Raw genomic sequence first — 26794 nt, 5'->3', positions numbered from 1 at the left:
AAACAGCTCGACAAGAGGTAAGAATAAAGATAACGAAGTGGAGAGGGCCTAAGACAGAGCCTTGTTGGACACCAGAAAAAACAGGGGATGGGTGGGATTTGAATGATGTCAGTTGAACGAATTGGGTCCCACCGGACACATCGGCGTTGAATAATTGAAGAGTTGTGTTTGTGTAATTCCACTGTAATGGAGTCCGTTCAGGAAGATGGTGTTAAAATTGAATCACAAGCTGCTGAGAGATCGAGGAGGGTGAGAATGTTAAGTAGGCTAGGGTGGCTTGCCAGGAGGAGGTCATTGGTGTTCTTGATGAGTGAGATTTCTGTACTGCATTAGGTCGGAAACTAGACTTGAAATATTAATAGAGGTTATTGGAGGTCATTTGGGAATGGAGCTGGGTAGAAACTGTCATTTCCAAGATTTTTGAAAGGTATCGGACTTTGGAGATAAGACGAAGGTTATTGAAATAACAAGGACCTGAAGTATAGTTTTTTTTTTAAGTACAGTCGTAATGTTTTCAGTTTTGTAATTTCATGTTAAGTTTACCAGCGTCACCCTTTCCAGTCTGCCTTTGAAATTGTTAACGGACTCAAAGTTTGGTAAACCATGTGTATTCCAACTCAGCGGTGGCTCGTCTGAGATTTGAACCCAGCCTCCCGCACCCTAAGCGAGAATCAACCGCCTAGACCCATGAGCCGAATGCGACCATGTGCTTGTAGCCTGAGGTTTAAACGGGTCTCCGCAAGCCTGAATCGGCACCTGTTCGTATTTAAACCAGAAATTGCGTGCTCCCAAATTGCAAATGACAACCAAGGCCTAAGGAGCCAACAAATTGATGACGTTCTAATTTTACCAGCGTAGATCCTTTCCTATTAGTACGGGAGTTTCAGTTGAACTCAAAGTTCAGAAACAATGTTTATATTTACCCAGTGTAAAGAAGGACTCGTTTGGGATTCGAAACTTGTCCTCATACACCGTAAATGAGATTTATACCCCCAGTCCAAAAAGCCAAACCTCTTCTCACCAATGCATCAAAACTGGTTATCTTTATAGGTCGTGGTCATAATTATAAAGTGGTGGAGAGTGATCTTATCGTTAAAGGAATGTACCATTCACTTGTTGCATTACTTACATTGCTATAATGCTACGTTTCAAAAACGAAAAAAATGGTCTCATTTGGTCCCTTGAAAACGTTATCCTTAGTGGACGTCTATGACTGAAGGGCGTTCCTCTGTAAGCATTGGTTGTTCAGTGGTAGAATTCTCGCTTGCCATGCGAGAGGCCCGGGTTCAATTCCCGGCCAATGCAAAAGCTGCTGCTGCTTCATGGCAGTTCGCAATGAGTGCGATCTCTTGTTGGACACCACCATCCATGATTTGAACCAGAAACCTCTTGCACCTAAAGTGCCAATAATACCTATATCAATCAATCAAATTTTATTCATATATCACTTTTCATACGTAAAATGCAGCTCAGAGTGCTGTACAATATAAACATCCAAATTACAACAAAAGACTAAAACCCATTTCACCCACCCAACATAAACACAAGACACATCCACATACACGCCTGAACTCGCATACACACAGAACACACGCATTAACACAACCTAATAAACTATCTTCGTAGAAAGACAGAAAGACATGGCCAGGCACAGAGAAACCATATGAGAAAATGTACCCAGGGTAGGTCATCCGCGCTGAGAGGGATGACAGCCCACGGCCACAGGGAGTTCCGCCAACACACAGACCCCTCAGGCCCGGACTGACCGGGGTAGACCCTAGACAAAGTGCAGAGGGTCCCGGTCTGCAACACAACCTAATAAACTATCTTCGTAAAAAGACAGAAAGACATGGCAAGGCACAGAGAAACCATATGAGAAAATGTACCCAGGGTAGGTCATCCGCGCTGAGAGGGATGACAGCCCACGGCCACAGGGAGTTCCGCCAACACACAGACCCCTCAGGCCCGGACTGACCGGGGTAGACCCTAGACAAAGTGCAGAGGGTCCCGGTCTGCAACACAACCTAATAAACTATCTTCGTAGAAAGACATAGCAAGGCACAGAGAAACCATATGAGAAAATGTACCCAGGGTAGGTCATCAGCGTTGAGAGGGATGACAGCCCACGGCCACAGGGAGCTCCGCCAACACACAGACCCCCCGTCCCGGACTCGTAAGCATTGGTTGTTCAGTGGTAGAATTCTCGCTTGCCATGCGAGAGGCCCGGGTTCAATTCCCGGCCAATGCAAATGCTGCTGTTGCTTCATGACATGTACACTGTGAGGGTGATCTCTTGTTGGACATCACCATCCCTGATTTGAACCAAGCACCTCTCGCACCCAAAGTGCGAATAATGCCTATATCCCAATGAGCCTCCAGCAATTCATGACATTATAATTCTACCAGCGTAGAAGCATTGCTATTAGTAAGGAAATTTCATTTGAACTCAAACTCCCGAAACCATGTCTATATTCACCCAGTGTAATGGAGGACACGTTTGGGATTTGAAAAAAGTGTCCTCACAAACTTGAAGTGAGACTTATACAGCCAGTCCAAAAAGCCAAACCTCTTTTTACAAGGTGTCGAAATCGGTTATCTTTATAGAACGTAGTCTTAATTATAAAGAGGTGGAGTTCCAACTATCAGAAATGCAGCAGTTTAGTCTCACAATGCTGAAATATGTTATCTCAATGTCACATTATCAGACGTTATCAGTGTTTTCTCAATGTCTTGATACTGGCATCCATTATCGCAATGTATGGTCGTGGATCGTTAGTGCATTTCCCAGTATTAAAAAATTTCTGCAAAATGATCTCATCGTTAAAGGAATGTATCGTTCACTTGATGCATGAGATAGGTTAATTTTGCACTGTTTCAAGAATGGAAAAAAAGGTCTTATTGGGTCCATTAAAAAAGGTTTTCCTTGGTGGTCATCTATGTCTATTTGACCGCGCTGTACTAAGCATTGGTAGTTCAGTGGTAGAATTCTCGCTTCCCATGCGAGAGCCCTGGGTTCAATTCCCGGCCAATGCAAAAGCTGAAGCAATGTCATATAGTATTAATTACGATTGTGACCTGTTGTTGGAACGTGCCACGCCTAAGTTGTTTTCATCTGTCAATTTCCCTCTTGCGACCCCAGCTTTATCTGCAGTTTGCCTCATTTCAGGGCGGGAATGACAACACCGTCTACCGGTGCATAGGATATTAATAACACTCGATTTACTAATGTGGAGACCCGAGGCTATTTGTCAGAACCTTTTAATGTATGTAGAAATCCGTTTTTTGGGCTAAATTTAGCAATTGTGGCGTTTAATCAGGTGTTTTTTCAGTACATTATTGAAAGTAATTGTGACTAGGACTGGTTAAATGCAAGGACGTAAGCTCTTTAAAAGGACAATGGACGGGGACGCAGGACAATTATTTCATAAAGTAGAAACTATCCAGATCAGACCATGTTATTTAATTCTCAGTGAAAGGAGGGAGTGGATGACACCCAGAGTAAAACCTGACCAGGGGGTAAAACTGAGGTATTGTCAAGTGTCATGTGAAAAACGCTAAGTTCTGTCTTGAGTGGACTTGGTACCTACCAGTAGGATATCAGTTTTATCAATGTTGAGTTGCACATAATTGGATGAGAACCAGTGATTAAGTTCGGAGAAGCAGTCAGAAAGGGAGGAAGCAGGAATAGTGGCAGTTGGTTATGTGGCGAGGTAGAGCTGAGTGTCATTTGCATAACAGTGGAAGTGTATGATTAATCTGTGAAACAGCTCGACAAGAGGTAAGAATAAAGATAACGAAGTGGAGAGGGCCTAAGACAGAGCCTTGTTGGACACCAGAAAAAACAGGGGATGGGTGGGATTTGAATGATGTCAGTTGAACGAATTGGGTCCCACCGGACACATCGGCGTTGAATAATTGAAGAGTTGTGTTTGTGTAATTCCACTGTAATGGAGTCCGTTCAGGAAGATGGTGTTAAAATTGAATCAGAAGCTGCTGAGAGATCGAGGAGGGTGAGAATGTTAAGTAGGCTAGGGTGGCTTGCCAGGAGGAGGTCATTGGTGTTCTTGATGAGTGAGATTTCTGTACTGCATTAGGTCGGAAACTAGACTTGAAATATTAATAGAGGTTATTGGAGGTCATTTGGGAATGGAGCTGGGTAGAAACTGTCATTTCCAAGATTTTTGAAAGGTATCGGACTTTGGAGATAAGACGAAGGTTATTGAAATAACAAGGACCTGAAGTATAGTTTTTTTTTTAAGTACAGTCGTAATGTTTTCAGTTTTGTAATTTCATGTTAAGTTTACCAGCGTCACCCTTTCCAGTCTGCCTTTGAAATTGTTAACGGACTCAAAGTTTGGTAAACCATGTGTATTCCAACTCAGCGGTGGCTCGTCTGAGATTTGAACCCAGCCTCCCGCACCCTAAGCGAGAATCAACCGCCTAGACCCATGAGCCGAATGCGACCATGTGCTTGTAGCCTGAGGTTTAAACGGGTCTCCGCAAGCCTGAATCGGCACCTGTTCGTATTTAAACCAGAAATTGCGTGCTCCCAAATTGCAAATGACAACCAAGGCCTAAGGAGCCAACAAATTGATGACGTTCTAATTTTACCAGCGTAGATCCTTTCCTATTAGTACGGGAGTTTCAGTTGAACTCAAAGTTCAGAAACAATGTTTATATTTACCCAGTGTAAAGAAGGACTCGTTTGGGATTCGAAACTTGTCCTCATACACCGTAAATGAGATTTATACCCCCAGTCCAAAAAGCCAAACCTCTTCTCACCAATGCATCAAAACTGGTTATCTTTATAGGTCGTGGTCATAATTATAAAGTGGTGGAGAGTGATCTTATCGTTAAAGGAATGTACCATTCACTTGTTGCATTACTTACATTGCTATAATGCTACGTTTCAAAAACGAAAAAAATGGTCTCATTTGGTCCCTTGAAAACGTTATCCTTAGTGGACGTCTATGACTGAAGGGCATTCCTCTGTAAGCATTGGTTGTTCAGTGGTAGAATTCTCGCTTGCCATGCGAGAGGCCCGGGTTCAATTCCCGGCCAATGCAAAAGCTGCTGCTGCTTCATGGCAGTACGCAATGAGTGCGATCTCTTGTTGGACACCACCATCCCTGATTTGAACCAGAAACCTCTTGCACCTAAAGTGCCAATAATACCTATATCAATCAATCAAATTTTATTCATATATCACTTTTCATACGTAAAATGCAGCTCAGAGTGCTGTACAATATAAACATCCAAATTACAACAAAAGACTAAAACCCATTTCACCCACCCAACATAAACACAAGACACATCCACATACACGCCTGAACTCGCATACACACAGAACACACGCATTAACACAACCTAATAAACTATCTTCGTAGAAAGACAGAAAGACATGGCAAGGCACAGAGAAACCATATGAGAAAATGTACCCAGGGTAGGTCATCCGCGCTGAGAGGGATGACAGCCCACGGCCACAGGGAGTTCCGCCAACACACAGACCCCTCAGGCCCGGACTGACCGGGGTAGACCCTAGACAAAGTGCAGAGGGTCCCGGTCTGCAACACAACCTAATAAACTATCTTCGTAAAAAGACAGAAAGACATGGCAAGGCACAGAGAAACCATATGAGAAAATGTACCCAGGGTAGGTCATCCGCGCTGAGAGGGATGACAGCCCACGGCCACAGGGAGTTCCGCCAACACACAGACCCCTCAGGCCCGGACTGACCGGGGTAGACCCTAGACAAAGTGCAGAGGGTCCCGGTCTGCAACACAACCTAATAAACTATCTTCGTAGAAAGACATAGCAAGGCACAGAGAAACCATATGAGAAAATGTACCCAGGGTAGGTCATCCGCGTTGAGAGGGATGACAGCCCACGGCCACAGGGAGCTCCGCCAACACACAGACCCCCCGTCCCGGACTCGTAAGCATTGGTTGTTCAGTGGTAGAATTCTCGCTTGCCATGCGAGAGGCCCGGGTTCAATTCCCGGCCAATGCAAATGCTGCTGTTGCTTCATGACATGTACACTGTGAGGGTGATCTCTTGTTGGACATCACCATCCCTGATTTGAACCAAGCACCTCTCGCACCCAAAGTGCGAATAATGCCTATATCCCAATGAGCCTCCAGCAATTCATGACATTATAATTCTACCAGCGTAGAAGCATTGCTATTAGTAAGGAAATTTCATTTGAACTCAAACTCCCGAAACCATGTCTATATTCACCCAGTGTAATGGAGGACACGTTTGGGATTTGAAAAAAGTGTCCTCACAAACTTGAAGTGAGACTTATACAGCCAGTCCAAAAAGCCAAACCTCTTTTTACAAGGTGTCGAAATCGGTTATCTTTATAGAACGTAGTCTTAATTATAAAGAGGTGGAGTTCCAACTATCAGAAATGCAGCAGTTTAGTCTCACAATGCTGAAATATGTTATCTCAATGTCACATTATCAGACGTTATCAGTGTTTTCTCAATGTCTTGATACTGGCATCCATTATCGCAATGTATGGTCGTGGATCGTTAGTGCATTTCCCAGTATTAAAAAATTTCTGCAAAATGATCTCATCGTTAAAGGAATGTATCGTTCACTTGATGCATGAGATAGGTTAATTTTGCACTGTTTCAAGAATGGAAAAAAAGGTCTTATTGGGTCCATTAAAAAAGGTTTTCCTTGGTGGTCATCTATGTCTATTTGACCGCGCTGTACTAAGCATTGGTAGTTCAGTGGTAGAATTCTCGCTTCCCATGCGAGAGCCCCGGGTTCAATTCCCGGCCAATGCAAAAGCTGAAGCAATGTCATATAGTATTAATTACGATTGTGACCTGTTGTTGGAACGTGCCACGCCTAAGTTGTTTTCATCTGTCAATTTCCCTCTTGCGACCCCAGCTTTATCTGCAGTTTGCCTCATTTCAGGGCGGGAATGACAACACCGTCTACCGGTGCATAGGATATTAATAACACTCGATTTACTAATGTGGAGACCCGAGGCTATTTGTCAGAACCTTTTAATGTATGTAGAAATCCGTTTTTTGGGCTAAATTTAGCAATTGTGGCGTTTAATCAGGTGTTTTTGCAGTACATTATTGAAAGTAATTGTGACTAGGACTGGTTAAATGCAAGGACGTAAGCTCTTTAAAAGGACAATGGACGGGGACGCAGGACAATTATTTCATAAAGTAGAAACTATCCAGATCAGACCATGTTATTTAATTCTCAGTGAAAGGAGGGAGTGGATGACACCCAGAGTAAAACCTGACCAGGGGGTAAAACTGAGGTATTGTCAAGTGTCATGTGAAAAACGCTAAGTTCTGTCTTGAGTGGACTTGGTACCTACCAGTAGGATATCAGTTTTATCAATGTTGAGTTGCACATAATTGGATGAGAACCAGTGATTAAGTTCGGAGAAGCAGTCAGAAAGGGAGGAAGCAGGAATAGTGGCAGTTGGTTATGTGGCGAGGTAGAGCTGAGTGTCATTTGCATAACAGTGGAAGTGTATGATTAATCTGTGAAACAGCTCGACAAGAGGTAAGAATAAAGATAACGAAGTGGAGAGGGCCTAAGACAGAGCCTTGTTGGACACCAGAAAAAACAGGGGATGGGTGGGATTTGAATGATGTCAGTTGAACGAATTGGGTCCCACCGGACACATCGGCGTTGAATAATTGAAGAGTTGTGTTTGTGTAATTCCACTGTAATGGAGTCCGTTCAGGAAGATGGTGTTAAAATTGAATCACAAGCTGCTGAGAGATCGAGGAGGGTGAGAATGTTAAGTAGGCTAGGGTGGCTTGCCAGGAGGAGGTCATTGGTGTTCTTGATGAGTGAGATTTCTGTACTGCATTAGGTCGGAAACTAGACTTGAAATATTAATAGAGGTTATTGGAGGTCATTTGGGAATGGAGCTGGGTAGAAACTGTCATTTCCAAGATTTTTGAAAGGTATCGGACTTTGGAGATAAGACGAAGGTTATTGAAATAACAAGGACCTGAAGTATAGTTTTTTTTTTAAGTACAGTCGTAATGTTTTCAGTTTTGTAATTTCATGTTAAGTTTACCAGCGTCACCCTTTCCAGTCTGCCTTTGAAATTGTTAACGGACTCAAAGTTTGGTAAACCATGTGTATTCCAACTCAGCGGTGGCTCGTCTGAGATTTGAACCCAGCCTCCCGCACCCTAAGCGAGAATCAACCGCCTAGACCCATGAGCCGAATGCGACCATGTGCTTGTAGCCTGAGGTTTAAACGGGTCTCCGCAAGCCTGAATCGGCACCTGTTCGTATTTAAACCAGAAATTGCGTGCTCCCAAATTGCAAATGACAACCAAGGCCTAAGGAGCCAACAAATTGATGACGTTCTAATTTTACCAGCGTAGATCCTTTCCTATTAGTACGGGAGTTTCAGTTGAACTCAAAGTTCAGAAACAATGTTTATATTTACCCAGTGTAAAGAAGGACTCGTTTGGGATTCGAAACTTGTCCTCATACACCGTAAATGAGATTTATACCCCCAGTCCAAAAAGCCAAACCTCTTCTCACCAATGCATCAAAACTGGTTATCTTTATAGGTCGTGGTCATAATTATAAAGTGGTGGAGAGTGATCTTATCGTTAAAGGAATGTACCATTCACTTGTTGCATTACTTACATTGCTATAATGCTACGTTTCAAAAACGAAAAAAATGGTCTCATTTGGTCCCTTGAAAACGTTATCCTTAGTGGACGTCTATGACTGAAGGGCATTCCTCTGTAAGCATTGGTTGTTCAGTGGTAGAATTCTCGCTTGCCATGCGAGAGGCCCGGGTTCAATTCCCGGCCAATGCAAAAGCTGCTGCTGCTTCATGGCAGTACGCAATGAGTGCGATCTCTTGTTGGACACCACCATCCATGATTTGAACCAGAAACCTCTTGCACCTAAAGTGCCAATAATACCTATATCAATCAATCAAATTTTATTCATATATCACTTTTCATACGTAAAATGCAGCTCAGAGTGCTGTACAATATAAACATCCAAATTACAACAAAAGACTAAAACCCATTTCACCCACCCAACATAAACACAAGACACATCCACATACACGCCTGAACTCGCATACACACAGAACACACGCATTAACACAACCTAATAAACTATCTTCGTAGAAAGACAGAAAGACATGGCCAGGCACAGAGAAACCATATGAGAAAATGTACCCAGGGTAGGTCATCCGCGCTGAGAGGGATGACAGCCCACGGCCACAGGGAGTTCCGCCAACACACAGACCCCTCAGGCCCGGACTGACCGGGGTAGACCCTAGACAAAGTGCAGAGGGTCCCGGTCTGCAACACAACCTAATAAACTATCTTCGTAAAAAGACAGAAAGACATGGCAAGGCACAGAGAAACCATATGAGAAAATGTACCCAGGGTAGGTCATCCGCGCTGAGAGGGATGACAGCCCACGGCCACAGGGAGTTCCGCCAACACACAGACCCCTCAGGCCCGGACTGACCGGGGTAGACCCTAGACAAAGTGCAGAGGGTCCCGGTCTGCAACACAACCTAATAAACTATCTTCGTAGAAAGACATAGCAAGGCACAGAGAAACCATATGAGAAAATGTACCCAGGGTAGGTCATCCGCGTTGAGAGGGATGACAGCCCACGGCCACAGGGAGCTCCGCCAACACACAGACCCCCCGTCCCGGACTCGTAAGCATTGGTTGTTCAGTGGTAGAATTCTCGCTTGCCATGCGAGAGGCCCGGGTTCAATTCCCGGCCAATGCAAATGCTGCTGTTGCTTCATGACATGTACACTGTGAGGGTGATCTCTTGTTGGACATCACCATCCCTGATTTGAACCAAGCACCTCTCGCACCCAAAGTGCGAATAATGCCTATATCCCAATGAGCCTCCAGCAATTCATGACATTATAATTCTACCAGCGTAGAAGCATTGCTATTAGTAAGGAAATTTCATTTGAACTCAAACTCCCGAAACCATGTCTATATTCACCCAGTGTAATGGAGGACACGTTTGGGATTTGAAAAAAGTGTCCTCACAAACTTGAAGTGAGACTTATACAGCCAGTCCAAAAAGCCAAACCTCTTTTTACAAGGTGTCGAAATCGGTTATCTTTATAGAACGTAGTCTTAATTATAAAGAGGTGGAGTTCCAACTATCAGAAATGCAGCAGTTTAGTCTCACAATGCTGAAATATGTTATCTCAATGTCACATTATCAGACGTTATCAGTGTTTTCTCAATGTCTTGATACTGGCATCCATTATCGCAATGTATGGTCGTGGATCGTTAGTGCATTTCCCAGTATTAAAAAATTTCTGCAAAATGATCTCATCGTTAAAGGAATGTATCGTTCACTTGATGCATGAGATAGGTTAATTTTGCACTGTTTCAAGAATGGAAAAAAAGGTCTTATTGGGTCCATTAAAAAAGGTTTTCCTTGGTGGTCATCTATGTCTATTTGACCGCGCTGTACTAAGCATTGGTAGTTCAGTGGTAGAATTCTCGCTTCCCATGCGAGAGCCCTGGGTTCAATTCCCGGCCAATGCAAAAGCTGAAGCAATGTCATATAGTATTAATTACGATTGTGACCTGTTGTTGGAACGTGCCACGCCTAAGTTGTTTTCATCTGTCAATTTCCCTCTTGCGACCCCAGCTTTATCTGCAGTTTGCCTCATTTCAGGGCGGGAATGACAACACCGTCTACCGGTGCATAGGATATTAATAACACTCGATTTACTAATGTGGAGACCCGAGGCTATTTGTCAGAACCTTTTAATGTATGTAGAAATCCGTTTTTTGGGCTAAATTTAGCAATTGTGGCGTTTAATCAGGTGTTTTTGCAGTACATTATTGAAAGTAATTGTGACTAGGACTGGTTAAATGCAAGGACGTAAGCTCTTTAAAAGGACAATGGACGGGGACGCAGGACAATTATTTCATAAAGTAGAAACTATCCAGATCAGACCATGTTATTTAATTCTCAGTGAAAGGAGGGAGTGGATGACACCCAGAGTAAAACCTGACCAGGGGGTAAAACTGAGGTATTGTCAAGTGTCATGTGAAAAACGCTAAGTTCTGTCTTGAGTGGACTTGGTACCTACCAGTAGGATATCAGTTTTATCAATGTTGAGTTGCACATAATTGGATGAGAACCAGTGATTAAGTTCGGAGAAGCAGTCAGAAAGGGAGGAAGCAGGAATAGTGGCAGTTGGTTATGTGGCGAGGTAGAGCTGAGTGTCATTTGCATAACAGTGGAAGTGTATGATTAATCTGTGAAACAGCTCGACAAGAGGTAAGAATAAAGATAACGAAGTGGAGAGGGCCTAAGACAGAGCCTTGTTGGACACCAGAAAAAACAGGGGATGGGTGGGATTTGAATGATGTCAGTTGAACGAATTGGGTCCCACCGGACACATCGGCGTTGAATAATTGAAGAGTTGTGTTTGTGTAATTCCACTGTAATGGAGTCCGTTCAGGAAGATGGTGTTAAAATTGAATCAGAAGCTGCTGAGAGATCGAGGAGGGTGAGAATGTTAAGTAGGCTAGGGTGGCTTGCCAGGAGGAGGTCATTGGTGTTCTTGATGAGTGAGATTTCTGTACTGCATTAGGTCGGAAACTAGACTTGAAATATTAATAGAGGTTATTGGAGGTCATTTGGGAATGGAGCTGGGTAGAAACTGTCATTTCCAAGATTTTTGAAAGGTATCGGACTTTGGAGATAAGACGAAGGTTATTGAAATAACAAGGACCTGAAGTATAGTTTTTTTTTTTTAAGTACAGTCGTAATGTTTTCAGTTTTGTAATTTCATGTTAAGTTTACCAGCGTCACCCTTTCCAGTCTGCCTTTGAAATTGTTAACGGACTCAAAGTTTGGTAAACCATGTGTATTCCAACTCAGCGGTGGCTCGTCTGAGATTTGAACCCAGCCTCCCGCACCCTAAGCGAGAATCAACCGCCTAGACCCATGAGCCGAATGCGACCATGTGCTTGTAGCCTGAGGTTTAAACGGGTCTCCGCAAGCCTGAATCGGCACCTGTTCGTATTTAAACCAGAAATTGCGTGCTCCCAAATTGCAAATGACAACCAAGGCCTAAGGAGCCAACAAATTGATGACGTTCTAATTTTACCAGCGTAGATCCTTTCCTATTAGTACGGGAGTTTCAGTTGAACTCAAAGTTCAGAAACAATGTTTATATTTACCCAGTGTAAAGAAGGACTCGTTTGGGATTCGAAACTTGTCCTCATACACCGTAAATGAGATTTACACCCCCAGTCCAAAAAGCCAAACCTCTTCTCACCAATGCATCAAAACTGGTTATCTTTATAGGTCGTGGTCATAATTATAAAGTGGTGGAGAGTGATCTTATCGTTAAAGGAATGTACCATTCACTTGTTGCATTACTTACATTGCTATAATGCTACGTTTCAAAAACGAAAAAAATGGTCTCATTTGGTCCCTTGAAAACGTTATCCTTAGTGGACGTCTATGACTGAAGGGCATTCCCCTGTAAGCATTGGTTGTTCAGTGGTAGAATTCTCGCTTGCCATGCGAGAGGCCCGGGTTCAATTCCCGGCCAATGCAAAAGCTGCTGCTGCTTCATGGCAGTACGCAATGAGTGCGATCTCTTGTTGGACACCACCATCCCTGATTTGAACCAGAAACCTCTTGCACCTAAAGTGCCAATAATACCTAGATCAATCAATCAAATTTTATTCATATATCACTTTTCATACGTAAAATGCAGCTCAGAGTGCTGTACAATATAAACATCCAAATTACAACAAAAGACTAAAACCCATTTCACCCACCCAACATAAACACAAGACACATCCACATACACGCCTGAACTCGCATACACACAGAACACACGCATTAACACAACCTAATAAACTATCTTCGTAGAAAGACAGAAAGACATGGCCAGGCACAGAGAAACCATATGAGAAAATGTACCCAGGGTAGGTCATCCGCGCTGAGAGGGATGACAGCCCACGGCCACAGGGAGTTCCGCCAACACACAGACCCCTCAGGCCCGGACTGACCGGGGTAGACCCTAGACAAAGTGCAGAGGGTCCCGGTCTGCAACACAACCTAATAAACTATCTTCGTAAAAAGACAGAAAGACATGGCAAGGCACAGAGAAACCATATGAGAAAATGTACCCAGGGTAGGTCATCCGCGCTGAGAGGGATGACAGCCCACGGCCACAGGGAGTTCCGCCAACACACAGACCCCTCAGGCCCGGACTGACCGGGGTAGACCCTAGACAAAGTGCAGAGGGTCCCGGTCTGCAACACAACCTAATAAACTATCTTCGTAGAAAGACATAGCAAGGCACAGAGAAACCATATGAGAAAATGTACCCAGGGTAGGTCATCCGCGTTGAGAGGGATGACAGCCCACGGCCACAGGGAGCTCCGCCAACACACAGACCCCCCGTCCCGGACTCGTAAGCATTGGTTGTTCAGTGGTAGAATTCTCGCTTGCCATGCGAGAGGCCCGGGTTCAATTCCCGGCCAATGCAAATGCTGCTGTTGCTTCATGACATGTACACTGTGAGGGTGATCTCTTGTTGGACATCACCATCCCTGATTTGAACCAAGCACCTCTCGCACCCAAAGTGCGAATAATGCCTATATCCCAATGAGCCTCCAGCAATTCATGACATTATAATTCTACCAGCGTAGAAGCATTGCTATTAGTAAGGAAATTTCATTTGAACTCAAACTCCCGAAACCATGTCTATATTCACCCAGTGTAATGGAGGACACGTTTGGGATTTGAAAAAAGTGTCCTCACAAACTTGAAGTGAGACTTATACAGCCAGTCCAAAAAGCCAAACCTCTTTTTACAAGGTGTCGAAATCGGTTATCTTTATAGAACGTAGTCTTAATTATAAAGAGGTGGAGTTCCAACTATCAGAAATGCAGCAGTTTAGTCTCACAATGCTGAAATATGTTATCTCAATGTCACATTATCAGACGTTATCAGTGTTTTCTCAATGTCTTGATACTGGCATCCATTATCGCAATGTATGGTCGTGGATCGTTAGTGCATTTCCCAGTATTAAAAAATTTCTGCAAAATGATCTCATCGTTAAAGGAATGTATCGTTCACTTGATGCATGAGATAGGTTAATTTTGCACTGTTTCAAGAATGGAAAAAAAGGTCTTATTGGGTCCATTAAAAAAGGTTTTCCTTGGTGGTCATCTATGTCTATTTGACCGCGCTGTACTAAGCATTGGTAGTTCAGTGGTAGAATTCTCGCTTCCCATGCGAGAGCCCCGGGTTCAATTCCCGGCCAATGCAAAAGCTGAAGCAATGTCATATAGTATTAATTACGATTGTGACCTGTTGTTGGAACGTGCCACGCCTAAGTTGTTTTCATCTGTCAATTTCCCTCTTGCGACCCCAGCTTTATCTGCAGTTTGCCTCATTTCAGGGCGGGAATGACAACACCGTCTACCGGTGCATAGGATATTAATAACACTCGATTTACTAATGTGGAGACCCGAGGCTATTTGTCAGAACCTTTTAATGTATGTAGAAATCCGTTTTTTGGGCTAAATTTAGCAATTGTGGCGTTTAATCAGGTGTTTTTGCAGTACATTATTGAAAGTAATTGTGACTAGGACTGGTTAAATGCAAGGACGTAAGCTCTTTAAAAGGACAATGGACGGGGACGCAGGACAATTATTTCATAAAGTAGAAACTATCCAGATCAGACCATGTTATTTAATTCTCAGTGAAAGGAGGGAGTGGATGACACCCAGAGTAAAACCTGACCAGGGGGTAAAACTGAGGTATTGTCAAGTGTCATGTGAAAAACGCTAAGTTCTGTCTTGAGTGGACTTGGTACCTACCAGTAGGATATCAGTTTTATCAATGTTGAGTTGCACATAATTGGATGAGAACCAGTGATTAAGTTCGGAGAAGCAGTCAGAAAGGGAGGAAGCAGGAATAGTGGCAGTTGGTTATGTGGCGAGGTAGAGCTGAGTGTCATTTGCATAACAGTGGAAGTGTATGATTAATCTGTGAAACAGCTCGACAAGAGGTAAGAATAAAGATAACGAAGTGGAGAGGGCCTAAGACAGAGCCTTGTTGGACACCAGAAAAAACAGGGGATGGGTGGGATTTGAATGATGTCAGTTGAACGAATTGGGTCCCACCGGACACATCGGCGTTGAATAATTGAAGAGTTGTGTTTGTGTAATTCCACTGTAATGGAGTCCGTTCAGGAAGATGGTGTTAAAATTGAATCAGAAGCTGCTGAGAGATCGAGGAGGGTGAGAATGTTAAGTAGGCTAGGGTGGCTTGCCAGGAGGAGGTCATTGGTGTTCTTGATGAGTGAGATTTCTGTACTGCATTAGGTCGGAAACTAGACTTGAAATATTAATAGAGGTTATTGGAGGTCATTTGGGAATGGAGCTGGGTAGAAACTGTCATTTCCAAGATTTTTGAAAGGTATCGGACTTTGGAGATAAGACGAAGGTTATTGAAATAACAAGGACCTGAAGTATAGTTTTTTTTTTAAGTACAGTCGTAATGTTTTCAGTTTTGTAATTTCATGTTAAGTTTACCAGCGTCACCCTTTCCAGTCTGCCTTTGAAATTGTTAACGGACTCAAAGTTTGGTAAACCATGTGTATTCCAACTCAGCGGTGGCTCGTCTGAGATTTGAACCCAGCCTCCCGCACCCTAAGCGAGAATCAACCGCCTAGACCCATGAGCCGAATGCGACCATGTGCTTGTAGCCTGAGGTTTAAACGGGTCTCCGCAAGCCTGAATCGGCACCTGTTCGTATTTAAACCAGAAATTGCGTGCTCCCAAATTGCAAATGACAACCAAGGCCTAAGGAGCCAACAAATTGATGACGTTCTAATTTTACCAGCGTAGATCCTTTCCTATTAGTACGGGAGTTTCAGTTGAACTCAAAGTTCAGAAACAATGTTTATATTTACCCAGTGTAAAGAAGGACTCGTTTGGGATTCGAAACTTGTCCTCATACACCGTAAATGAGATTTATACCCCCAGTCCAAAAAGCCAAACCTCTTCTCACCAATGCATCAAAACTGGTTATCTTTATAGGTCGTGGTCATAATTATAAAGTGGTGGAGAGTGATCTTATCGTTAAAGGAATGTACCATTCACTTGTTGCATTACTTACATTGCTATAATGCTACGTTTCAAAAACGAAAAAAATGGTCTCATTTGGTCCCTTGAAAACGTTATCCTTAGTGGACGTCTATGACTGAAGGGCATTCCTCTGTAAGCATTGGTTGTTCAGTGGTAGAATTCTCGCTTGCCATGCGAGAGGCCCGGGTTCAATTCCCGGCCAATGCAAAAGCTGCTGCTGCTTCATGGCAGTACGCAATGAGTGCGATCTCTTGTTGGACACCACCATCCCTGATTTGAACCAGAAACCTCTTGCACCTAAAGTGCCAATAATACCTATATCAATCAATCAAATTTTATTCATATATCACTTTTCATACGTAAAATGCAGCTCAGAGTGCTGTACAATATAAACATCCAAATTACAACAAAAGACTAAAACCCATTTCACCCACCCAACATAAACACAAGACACATCCACATACACGCCTGAACTCGCATACACACAGAACACACGCATTAACACAACCTAATAAACTATCTTCGTAGAAAGACAGAAAGACATGGCCAGGCACAGAGAAACCATATGAGAAAATGTACCCAGGGTAGGTCATCCGCGCTGAGAGGGATGACAGCCCACGGCCACAGGGAGTTCCGCCAACACACAGACCCCTCAGGCCCGGACTGACCGGGGTAGACCCTAGACAAAGTGCAGAGGGTCCCGGTCTGCAACACAACCTAATAAACTATCTTCGTAGAAAGACAGAAAGACATGGCAAGGCACAGAGAAACCATATGAGAAAATGTACCCAGGGTAGGTCATCCGCGCTGAGAGGGATGACAGCCCACGGCCACAGGGAGTTCCGCCAACACACAGACCCCTCAGGCCCGGACTGACCGGGGTAGACCCTAGACAAAGTGCAGAGGGTCCCGGTCTGCAACACAACCTAATAAACTATCTTCGTAGAAAGACATAGCAAGGCACAGAGAAACCATATGAGAAAATGTACCCAGGGTAGGTCATCCGCGTTGAGAGGGATGACAGCCCACGGCCACAGGGAGCTCCGCCAACACACAGACCCCCCGTCCCGGACGCGTAAGCATTGGTTGTTCAGTGGTAGAATTCTCGCTTGCCATGCGAGAGGCCCGGGTTCAATTCCCGGCCAATGCAAAAGCTGCTGTTGCTTCATGACATGTACACTGTGAGGGTGATCTCTTGTTGGACATCACCATCCCTGATTTGAACCAAGCACCTCTCGCACCCAAAGTGCGAATAATGCCTATATCCCAATGAGCCTCCAGCAATTCATGACATTATAATTCTACCAGCGTAGAAGCATTGCTATTAGTAAGGAAATTTCATTTGAACTCAAACTCCCGAAACCATGTCTATATTCACCCAGTGTAATGGAGGACACGTTTGGGATTTGAAAAAAGTGTCCTCACAAACTTGAAGTGAGACTTATACAGCCAGTCCAAAAAGCCAAACCTCTTTTTACAAGGTGTCGAAATCGGTTATCTTTATAGAACGTAGTCTTAATTATAAAGAGGTGGAGTTCCAACTATCAGAAATGCAGCAGTTTAGTCTCACAATGCTGAAATATGTTATCTCAATGTCACATTATCAGACGTTATCAGTGTTTTCTCAATGTCTTGATACTGGCATCCATTATCGCAATGTATGGTCGTGGATCGTTAGTGCATTTCCCAGTATTAAAAAATTTCTGCAAAATGATCTCATCGTTAAAGGAATGTATCGTTCACTTGATGCATGAGATAGGTTAATTTTGCACTGTTTCAAGAATGGAAAAAAAGGTCTTATTGGGTCCATTAAAAAAGGTTTTCCTTGGTGGTCATCTATGTCTAATTGACCGCGCTGTACTAAGCATTGGTAGTTCAGTGGTAGAATTCTCGCTTCCCATGCGAGAGCCCCGGGTTCAATTCCCGGCCAATGCAAAAGCTGAAGCAATGTCATATAGTATTAATTACGATTGTGACCTGTTGTTGGAACGTGCCACGCCTAAGTTGTTTTCATCTGTCAATTTCCCTCTTGCGACCCCAGCTTTATCTGCAGTTTGCCTCATTTCAGGGCGGGAATGACAACACCGTCTACCGGTGCATAGGATATTAATAACACTCGATTTACTAATGTGGAGACCCGAGGCTATTTGTCAGAACCTTTTAATGTATGTAGAAATCCGTTTTTTGGGCTAAATTTAGCAATTGTGGCGTTTAATCAGGTGTTTTTGCAGTAAATTATTGAAAGTAATTGTGACTAGGACTGGTTAAATGCAAGGACGTAAGCTCTTTAAAAGGACAATGGACGGGGACGCAGGACAATTATTTCATAAAGTAGAAACTATCCAGATCAGACCATGTTATTTAATTCTCAGTGAAAGGAGGGAGTGGATGACACCCAGAGTAAAACCTGACCAGGGGGTAAAACTGAGGTATTGTCAAGTGTCATGTGAAAAACGCTAAGTTCTGTCTTGAGTGGACTTGGTACCTACCAGTAGGATATCAGTTTTATCAATGTTGAGTTGCACATAATTGGATGAGAACCAGTGATTAAGTTCGGAGAAGCAGTCAGAAAGGGAGGAAGCAGGAATAGTGGCAGTTGGTTATGTGGCGAGGTAGAGCTGAGTGTCATTTGCATAACAGTGGAAGTGTATGATTAATCTGTGAAACAGCTCGACAAGAGGTAAGAATAAAGATAACGAAGTGGAGAGGGCCTAAGACAGAGCCTTGTTGGACACCAGAAAAAACAGGGGATGGGTGGGATTTGAATGATGTCAGTTGAACGAATTGGGTCCCACCGGACACATCGGCGTTGAATAATTGAAGAGTTGTGTTTGTGTAATTCCACTGTAATGGAGTCCGTTCAGGAAGATGGTGTTAAAATTGAATCACAAGCTGCTGAGAGATCGAGGAGGGTGAGAATGTTAAGTAGGCTAGGGTGGCTTGCCAGGAGGAGGTCATTGGTGTTCTTGATGAGTGAGATTTCTGTACTGCATTAGGTCGGAAACTAGACTTGAAATATTAATAGAGGTTATTGGAGGTCATTTGGGAATGGAGCTGGGTAGAAACTGTCATTTCCAAGATTTTTGAAAGGTATCGGACTTTGGAGATAAGACGAAGGTTTTTGAAATAACAAGGACCTGAAGTATAGTTTTTTTTTTAAGTACAGTCGTAATGTTTTCAGTTTTGTAATTTCATGTTAAGTTTACCAGCGTCACCCTTTCCAGTCTGCCTTTGAAATTGTTAACGGACTCAAAGTTTGGTAAACCATGTGTATTCCAACTCAGCGGTGGCTCGTCTGAGATTTGAACCCAGCCTCCCGCACCCTAAGCGAGAATCAACCGCCTAGACCCATGAGCCGAATGCGACCATGTGCTTGTAGCCTGAGGTTTAAACGGGTCTCCGCAAGCCTGAATCGGCACCTGTTCGTATTTAAACCAGAAATTGCGTGCTCCCAAATTGCAAATGACAACCAAGGCCTAAGGAGCCAACAAATTGATGACGTTCTAATTTTACCAGCGTAGATCCTTTCCTATTAGTACGGGAGTTTCAGTTGAACTCAAAGTTCAGAAACAATGTTTATATTTACCCAGTGTAAAGAAGGACTCGTTTGGGATTCGAAACTTGTCCTCATACACCGTAAATGAGATTTATACCCCCAGTCCAAAAAGCCAAACCTCTTCTCACCAATGCATCAAAACTGGTTATCTTTATAGGTCGTGGTCATAATTATAAAGTGGTGGAGAGTGATCTTATCGTTAAAGGAATGTACCATTCACTTGTTGCATTACTTACATTGCTATAATGCTACGTTTCAAAAACGAAAAAAATGGTCTCATTTGGTCCCTTGAAAACGTTATCCTTAGTGGACGTCTATGACTGAAGGGCATTCCTCTGTAAGCATTGGTTGTTCAGTGGTAGAATTCTCGCTTGCCATGCGAGAGGCCCGGGTTCAATTCCCGGCCAATGCAAAAGCTGCTGCTGCTTCATGGCAGTACGCAATGAGTGCGATCTCTTGTTGGACACCACCATCCCTGATTTGAACCAGAAACCTCTTGCACCTAAAGTGCCAATAATACCTAGATCAATCAATCAAATTTTATTCATATATCACTTTTCATACGTAAAATGCAGCTCAGAGTGCTGTACAATATAAACATCCAAATTACAACAAAAGACTAAAACCCATTTCACCCACCCAACATAAACACAAGACACATCCACATACACGCCTGAACTCGCATACACACAGAACACACGCATTAACACAACCTAATAAACTATCTTCGTAGAAAGACAGAAAGACATGGCCAGGCACAGAGAAACCATATGAGAAAATGTACCCAGGGTAGGTCATCCGCGCTGAGAGGGATGACAGCCCACGGCCACAGGGAGTTCCGCCAACACACAGACCCCTCAGGCCCGGACTGACCGGGGTAGACCCTAGACAAAGTGCAGAGGGTCCCGGTCTGCAACACAACCTAATAAACTATCTTCGTAGAAAGACAGAAAGACATGGCAAGGCACAGAGAAACCATATGAGAAAATGTACCCAGGGTAGGTCATCCGCGCTGAGAGGGATGACAGCCCACGGCCACAGGGAGTTCCGCCAACACACAGACCCCTCAGGCCCGGACTGACCGGGGTAGACCCTAGACAAAGTGCAGAGGGTCCCGGTCTGCAACACAACCTAATAAACTATCTTCGTAGAAAGACAGAAAGACATAGCAAGGCACAGAGAAACCATATGAGAAAATGTACCCAGGGTAGGTCATCCGCGTTGAGAGGGATGACAGCCCACGGCCACAGGGAGCTCCGCCAACACACAGACCCCCCGTCCTGGACTCGTAAGCATTGGTTGTTCAGTGGTAGAATTCTCGCTTGCCATGCGAGAGGCCCGGGTTCAATTCCCGGCCAATGCAAAAGCTGCTGTTGCTTCATGACATGTACACTGTGAGGGTGATCTCTTGTTGGACATCACCATCCCTGATTTGAACCAAGCCCCTCTCGCACCCAAAGTGCGAATAATGCCTATATCCCAATGAGCCTCCAGCAATTCATGACATTATAATTCTACCAGCGTAGAAGCATTGCTATTAGTAAGGAAATTTCATTTGAACTCAAACTCCCGAAACCATGTCTATATTCACCCAGTGTAATGGAGGACACGTTTGGGATTTGAAAAAAGTGTCCTCACAAACTTGAAGTGAGACTTATACAGCCAGTCCAAAAAGCCAAACCTCTTTTTACAAGGTGTCGAAATCGGTTATCTTTATAGAACGTAGTCTTAATTATAAAGAGGTGGAGTTCCAACTATCAGAAATGCAGCAGTTTAGTCTCACAATGCTGAAATATGTTATCTCAATGTCACATTATCAGACGTTATCAGTGTTTTCTCAATGTCTTGATACTGGTATCCATTATCGCAATGTATGTTCGTGAATCGTTAGTGCATTTCCCAGTATTAAAAAATTTCTGCAAAATGATCTCATCGTTAAAGGAATGTATCGTTCACTTGATGCATGAGATAGGTTAATTTTGCACTGTTTCAAGAATGGAAAAAAAGGTCTTATTGGGTCCATTAAAAAAGGTTTTCCTTGGTGGTCATCTATGTCTAATTGACCGCGGTGTACTAAGCATTGGTAGTTCAGTGGTAGAATTCTCGCTTCCCATGCGAGAGCCCCGGGTTCAATTCCCGGCCAATGCAAAAGCTGAAGCAATGTCATATAGTATTAATTACGATTGTGACCTGTTGTTGGAACGTCCCACGCCTACGTTGTTTTCATCTGTCAATTTCCCTCTTGCGACCCCAGCTTTATCTGCAGTTTGCCTCATTTCAGGGCGGGAATGACAACACCGTCTACCGGTGCATAGGATATTAATAACACTCGATTTACTAATGTGGAGACCCGAGGCTATTTGTCAGAACCTTTTAATGTATGTAGAAATCCGTTTTTTGGGCTAAATTTAGCAATTGTGGCGTTTAATCAGGTGTTTTTGCAGTAAATTATTGAAAGTAATTGTGACTAGGACTGGTTAAATGCAAGGACGTAAGCTCTTTAAAAGGACAATGGACGGGGACGCAGGACAATTATTTCATAAAGTAGAAACTATCCAGATCAGACCATGTTATTTAATTCTCAGTGAAAGGAGGGAGTGGATGACACCCAGAGTAAAACCTGACCAGGGGGTAAAACTGAGGTATTGTCAAGTGTCATGTGAAAAACGCTAAGTTCTGTCTTGAGTGGACTTGGTACCTACCAGTAGGATATCAGTTTTATCAATGTTGAGTTGCACATAATTGGATGAGAACCAGTGATTAAGTTCGGAGAAGCAGTCAGAAAGGGAGGAAGCAGGAATAGTGGCAGTTGGTTATGTGGCGAGGTAGAGCTGAGTGTCATTTGCATAACAGTGGAAGTGTATGATTAATCTGTGAAACAGCTCGACAAGAAGTAAGAATAAAGATAACGAAGTGGAGAGGGCCTAAGACAGAGCCTTGTTGGACACCAGAAAAAACAGGGGATGGGTGGGATTTGAATGATGTCAGTTGAACGAATTGGGTCCCACCGGACACATCGGCGTTGAATAATTGAAGAGTTGTGTTTGTGTAATTCCACTGTAATGGAGTCCGTTCAGGAAGATGGTGTTAAAATTGAATCACAAGCTGCTGAGAGATCGAGGAGGGTGAGAATGTTAAGTAGGCTAGGGTGGCTTGCCAGGAGGAGGTCATTGGTGTTCTTGATGAGTGAGATTTCTGTACTGCATTAGGTCGGAAACTAGACTTGAAATATTAATAGAGGTTATTGGAGGTCATTTGGGAATGGAGCTGGGTAGAAACTGTCATTTCCAAGATTTTTGAAAGATATCGGACTTTGGAGATAAGACGAAGGTTATTGAAATAACAAGGACCTGAAGTATAGTTTTTTTTTAAAGTATAGTCGTTATGTTTTCAGTTTTGTAATTTCATGTTAAGTTTACCAGCGTCACCCTTTCCAGTCTGCCTTTGAAATTGTTAACGGACTCAAAGTTTGGTAAACCATGTGTATTCCAACTCAGCGGTGGCTCGTCTGAGATTTGAACCCAGCCTCCCGCACCCTAAGCGAGAATCAACCGCCTAGAGTAGACCCATGAGCCGAATGCAACCATGTGCTTGTAGCCTGAGGTTTAAACGGGTCTCCGCAAGCCTGAATCGGCACCTGTTCGTATTTAAACCAGAAATTGCGCGCTCCCAAATTGCAAATGACAACCAAGGCCTAAGGAGCCAACAAATTGATGACGTTCTATTTTTACCAGCGTAGATCCTTTCCTATTAGTACGGGAGTTTCAGTTGAACTCAAAGTTCAGAAACAATGTTTATATTTACCCAGTGTAAAGAAGGACTCGTTTGGGATTCGAAACTTGTCCTCATACACCGTAAATGAGATTTATACCCCCAGTCCAAAAAGCCAAACCTCTTCTCACCAATGCATCAAAACTGGTTATCTTTATAGGTCGTGGTCATAATTATAAAGTGGTGGAGAGTGATCTTATCGTTAAAGGAATGTACCATTCACTTGTTGCATTACTTACATTGCTATAATGCTACGTTTAAAAAACGAAAAAAATGGTCTCATTTGGTCCCTTGAAAACGTTATCCTTAGTGGACGTCTATGACTGAAGGGTATTCCTCTGTAAGCATTGGTTGTTCAGTGGTAGAATTCTCGCTTGCCATGCGAGAGGCCCGGGTTCAATTCCCGGCCAATGCAAAAGCTGCTGCTGCTTCATGGCAGTACGCAATGAGTGCGATCTCTTGTTGGACACCACCATCCCTGATTTTAACCAGAAACCTCTTGCACCTAAAGTGCAAATAATACCTATATCAATCAATCAAATTTTATTCATATATCACTTTTCATACGTAAAATGCAGCTCAGAGTGCTGTACAATATAAACATCCAAATTACAACAAAAAACTAAAACCCATTTCACCCACCCAACATAAACACAAGACACATACGCACACACGCCTGAACTCGCATACACACAGAACACACGCATTAACACAACCTAATAAACTATCTTCGTAGAAAGACAGAAAGACATGGCAAGGCACAGAGAAACCATATGAGAAAATGTACCCAGGGTAGGTCATCCGCGCTGAGAGGGATGACAGCCCACGGCCACAGGGAGCTCCGCCAACACACAGACCCCCCGGCCCGGACTGACCGGGGTAGACCCTAGACAAAGTGCAGAGGGTCCCGGTCCGCCGGGCCTAGGGAGCCTCTGGGATGAAGCCCCCTGTGAGAAGGCCAGCCACACCTCCCAGCGCGGAGGCCCCCCTTGAGGAAACACTGGAGCTGAAATATATAAAAGAAAATGATAATGCTAAAAGAAAAATAAGCTAAAAATTAAAAGACAATAACATAAAACGACGGAGCTAAAATATATCAGAAAAATGATGATGCTAAAAGACAAAGAAGCTAAAAATGAAAGACAATGATAGTAGATAAAATGACAGTCCTGAATTAAAAGACTAAGATAAATCATCTAAAAGCCAAACTAAGGAGGTGAGTCTTGAGCCTTCCTTTAAAAATATCAACAGTCTCTGCGGACATGATGACCTCCGGCAGCCTATTCCATAGACGAGGACCAGAATGGCTGAATGCAGCCTCGCCATGTGTTCCAGTCCTCACCCTTGGAATAATTAACAGGCTGGTGCCAGAGGACCTCAGCCCAATGAGCCCCCAGCAATTGATGACATCCTAACTTTACCAGTGTAGATCCATTCCTATTAGTAAGGAAGTTTCAGTTGAACTCAAAGTTCAGAAACCCTGTCTATATTTACCCAGTGTAAAGAAGGACTCGTTTGGGATTCGAAACTTGTCCTTATACACCCTAAATGAGAATTATACCCCCAGTCCAAAAGGCCAAACCTCTTCTCACAATGTATCAAAGCTGGTTATATTTACAGTTCGTGGTGATAATTATAAAGTGGTGGAGAGTGATCTTATCGTTAAAGGAATGTACCATTCACTTGTTGCATTACTTACATTGCTATAATGCTACGTTTCAAGAACGAAAAAAATGGTCTTATTTGGTCCCTTGAAAACTGTTTTCCTTAGTGGACGTCTATGACTAAAGGTAGCTGAGTCGTAAGCATTGGTTGTTCAGTGGTAGAATTCTCGCTTGCCATGCGAGAGGCCCGGGTTCAATTCCCGGCCAATGCAAACGCTGCTGTTGCTTCATGACCTGTATACTGTGAGGGTGATCTCTTGTTGGACACCACCATCCCTGATTTGAACCAGGAAGCTCTCGCTCCCAAAGTGCGAATAATGCCTCTAGCCCAATGAGCCTCCAGCAATTGATGACATTTTAATTGTACCAGCGCAGATGCATTGCTATTAGTAAGGAAGTTTCATTTGAACTCAAACTCCCGAAATTAGAATTAGAATTAGAAATCCCTTTATTGTCATTGTACTCAAGTGTGCAACGAGATTAGAGGGCTCCCCTCTACCATGTCTATATTCACCCAGTGGAATGGAGGACTCGTTTGGGATTTGAAAAAAGTGTCCTCACAAACTTGAAGTGAGACTTATACAGCCAGTCCAAAAAGCCAAACGTTTTTTAACGTGTCGAAATCGGTTATCTGTATAGAACGTAGTCATAATTATAAAGAGGTGGAGTTCCAACTATCAGAAATGCAGCAGTTTAGTCTCACAATGCTGAAATATGTTATCTCAATGTCACATGATCAGACGTTATCAGTGTTTTCTCAATGTCTTGATACTGGCATCCATTATCGCAATGTATGGTTGTGGATTGTTAGTGCATTTCCCAGTATTAAATAATTTCCGCAAAATGATCTCATCGTTAAAGGAATGTATCGTTCACTTGTTGCATTAGATAGGTTAATTTTGCAGTTTCAAGAATGGAAAAAAAGGTCTTATTGGGTCTATTAAAAAAGATTTTTCTTGGTGGTCATCTATGTCTAATTGACAGCGCTGTAGTAAGCATTGGTAGTTCAGTGGTAGAATTCTCGCTTTCCATGCGAGAGCCCTGGGTTCAATTCCCGGCCAATGCAAAAGCTGATGCAATGTCATAGAGTATTAATTACGATTGTGACCCGTTGTTGGAACGTGCCATGCCTAAATTGTTTTCATCTGTCAATTTCCCTCTTGCGACCCCAGCTTTATCTGCAGTTTGCCTCATTTCAGGGCGGGAATGACAACACCGTCTACCGGTGCATAGGATATTAATAACACTCGATTTACTAATGTGGAGACCCGAGGCTATTTGTCAGAACCTTTTAATGTATGTAGAAATCCGTTTTTTGGGCTAAATTTAGCAATTGTGGCGTTTAATCAGGTGTTTTTGCAGTAAATTATTGAAAGTAATTGTGACTAGGACTGGTTAAATGCAAGGACGTAAGCTCTTTAAAAGGACAATGGACGGGGACGCAGGACAATTATTTCATAAAGTAGAAACTATCCAGATCAGACCATGTTATTTAATTCTCAGTGAAAGGAGGGAGTGGATGACACCCAGAGTAAAACCTGACCAGGGGGTAAAACTGAGGTATTGTCAAGTGTCATGTGAAAAACGCTAAGTTCTGTCTTGAGTGGACTTGGTACCTACCAGTAGGATATCAGTTTTATCAATGTTGAGTTGCACATA

The 26794-nt window shown here is 43.3% G+C and overlaps 21 non-coding genes across 21 annotated transcripts; all 21 read left to right on the top strand.

The window, feature by feature from the left end:
• The first annotated feature begins 1234 nt into the window (after window positions 1–1234).
• trnag-gcc (transfer RNA glycine (anticodon GCC)) lies at window positions 1235–1305 on the top strand. The gene has a single exon. It is a non-coding gene; the product is annotated as a tRNA-Gly (tRNA).
• An 872-nt stretch (window positions 1306–2177) lies between these two features.
• trnag-gcc (transfer RNA glycine (anticodon GCC)) lies at window positions 2178–2248 on the top strand. Its single transcript has one exon. It is a non-coding gene; the product is annotated as a tRNA-Gly (tRNA).
• A 714-nt stretch (window positions 2249–2962) lies between these two features.
• Window positions 2963–3033, top strand: trnag-ccc (transfer RNA glycine (anticodon CCC)). Its single transcript has one exon. It is a non-coding gene; the product is annotated as a tRNA-Gly (tRNA).
• Window positions 3034–4995: 1962 nt separating this feature from the next.
• trnag-gcc (transfer RNA glycine (anticodon GCC)) lies at window positions 4996–5066 on the top strand. Its single transcript has one exon. It is a non-coding gene; the product is annotated as a tRNA-Gly (tRNA).
• Window positions 5067–5938: 872 nt separating this feature from the next.
• On the top strand, window positions 5939–6009 carry trnag-gcc (transfer RNA glycine (anticodon GCC)). The gene has a single exon. It is a non-coding gene; the product is annotated as a tRNA-Gly (tRNA).
• A 714-nt stretch (window positions 6010–6723) lies between these two features.
• On the top strand, window positions 6724–6794 carry trnag-ccc (transfer RNA glycine (anticodon CCC)). The gene has a single exon. It is a non-coding gene; the product is annotated as a tRNA-Gly (tRNA).
• A 1962-nt stretch (window positions 6795–8756) lies between these two features.
• trnag-gcc (transfer RNA glycine (anticodon GCC)) lies at window positions 8757–8827 on the top strand. Its single transcript has one exon. It is a non-coding gene; the product is annotated as a tRNA-Gly (tRNA).
• An 872-nt stretch (window positions 8828–9699) lies between these two features.
• trnag-gcc (transfer RNA glycine (anticodon GCC)) lies at window positions 9700–9770 on the top strand. The gene has a single exon. It is a non-coding gene; the product is annotated as a tRNA-Gly (tRNA).
• A 714-nt stretch (window positions 9771–10484) lies between these two features.
• Window positions 10485–10555, top strand: trnag-ccc (transfer RNA glycine (anticodon CCC)). Its single transcript has one exon. It is a non-coding gene; the product is annotated as a tRNA-Gly (tRNA).
• A 1964-nt stretch (window positions 10556–12519) lies between these two features.
• Window positions 12520–12590, top strand: trnag-gcc (transfer RNA glycine (anticodon GCC)). The gene has a single exon. It is a non-coding gene; the product is annotated as a tRNA-Gly (tRNA).
• An 872-nt stretch (window positions 12591–13462) lies between these two features.
• Window positions 13463–13533, top strand: trnag-gcc (transfer RNA glycine (anticodon GCC)). The gene has a single exon. It is a non-coding gene; the product is annotated as a tRNA-Gly (tRNA).
• Window positions 13534–14247: 714 nt separating this feature from the next.
• Window positions 14248–14318, top strand: trnag-ccc (transfer RNA glycine (anticodon CCC)). Its single transcript has one exon. It is a non-coding gene; the product is annotated as a tRNA-Gly (tRNA).
• A 1962-nt stretch (window positions 14319–16280) lies between these two features.
• Window positions 16281–16351, top strand: trnag-gcc (transfer RNA glycine (anticodon GCC)). The gene has a single exon. It is a non-coding gene; the product is annotated as a tRNA-Gly (tRNA).
• Window positions 16352–17223: 872 nt separating this feature from the next.
• Window positions 17224–17294, top strand: trnag-gcc (transfer RNA glycine (anticodon GCC)). Its single transcript has one exon. It is a non-coding gene; the product is annotated as a tRNA-Gly (tRNA).
• A 714-nt stretch (window positions 17295–18008) lies between these two features.
• Window positions 18009–18079, top strand: trnag-ccc (transfer RNA glycine (anticodon CCC)). Its single transcript has one exon. It is a non-coding gene; the product is annotated as a tRNA-Gly (tRNA).
• Window positions 18080–20041: 1962 nt separating this feature from the next.
• trnag-gcc (transfer RNA glycine (anticodon GCC)) lies at window positions 20042–20112 on the top strand. Its single transcript has one exon. It is a non-coding gene; the product is annotated as a tRNA-Gly (tRNA).
• An 880-nt stretch (window positions 20113–20992) lies between these two features.
• trnag-gcc (transfer RNA glycine (anticodon GCC)) lies at window positions 20993–21063 on the top strand. The gene has a single exon. It is a non-coding gene; the product is annotated as a tRNA-Gly (tRNA).
• A 714-nt stretch (window positions 21064–21777) lies between these two features.
• trnag-ccc (transfer RNA glycine (anticodon CCC)) lies at window positions 21778–21848 on the top strand. The gene has a single exon. It is a non-coding gene; the product is annotated as a tRNA-Gly (tRNA).
• A 1967-nt stretch (window positions 21849–23815) lies between these two features.
• trnag-gcc (transfer RNA glycine (anticodon GCC)) lies at window positions 23816–23886 on the top strand. Its single transcript has one exon. It is a non-coding gene; the product is annotated as a tRNA-Gly (tRNA).
• Window positions 23887–25276: 1390 nt separating this feature from the next.
• Window positions 25277–25347, top strand: trnag-gcc (transfer RNA glycine (anticodon GCC)). The gene has a single exon. It is a non-coding gene; the product is annotated as a tRNA-Gly (tRNA).
• A 783-nt stretch (window positions 25348–26130) lies between these two features.
• Window positions 26131–26201, top strand: trnag-ucc (transfer RNA glycine (anticodon UCC)). The gene has a single exon. It is a non-coding gene; the product is annotated as a tRNA-Gly (tRNA).
• Window positions 26202–26794: the final 593 nt, after the last annotated feature.

Source organism: Idiotropiscis lumnitzeri, chromosome 7, assembly GCF_059441095.1.
Source record: "Idiotropiscis lumnitzeri isolate Australia: NSW breed Sydney's pygmy pipehorse chromosome 7, RoL_Ilum_1.0, whole genome shotgun sequence".
NCBI classification, from domain to species: domain Eukaryota; kingdom Metazoa; phylum Chordata; class Actinopteri; order Syngnathiformes; family Syngnathidae; genus Idiotropiscis; species Idiotropiscis lumnitzeri.
This window is presented reverse-complemented; position numbering and strand designations above follow the sequence as displayed.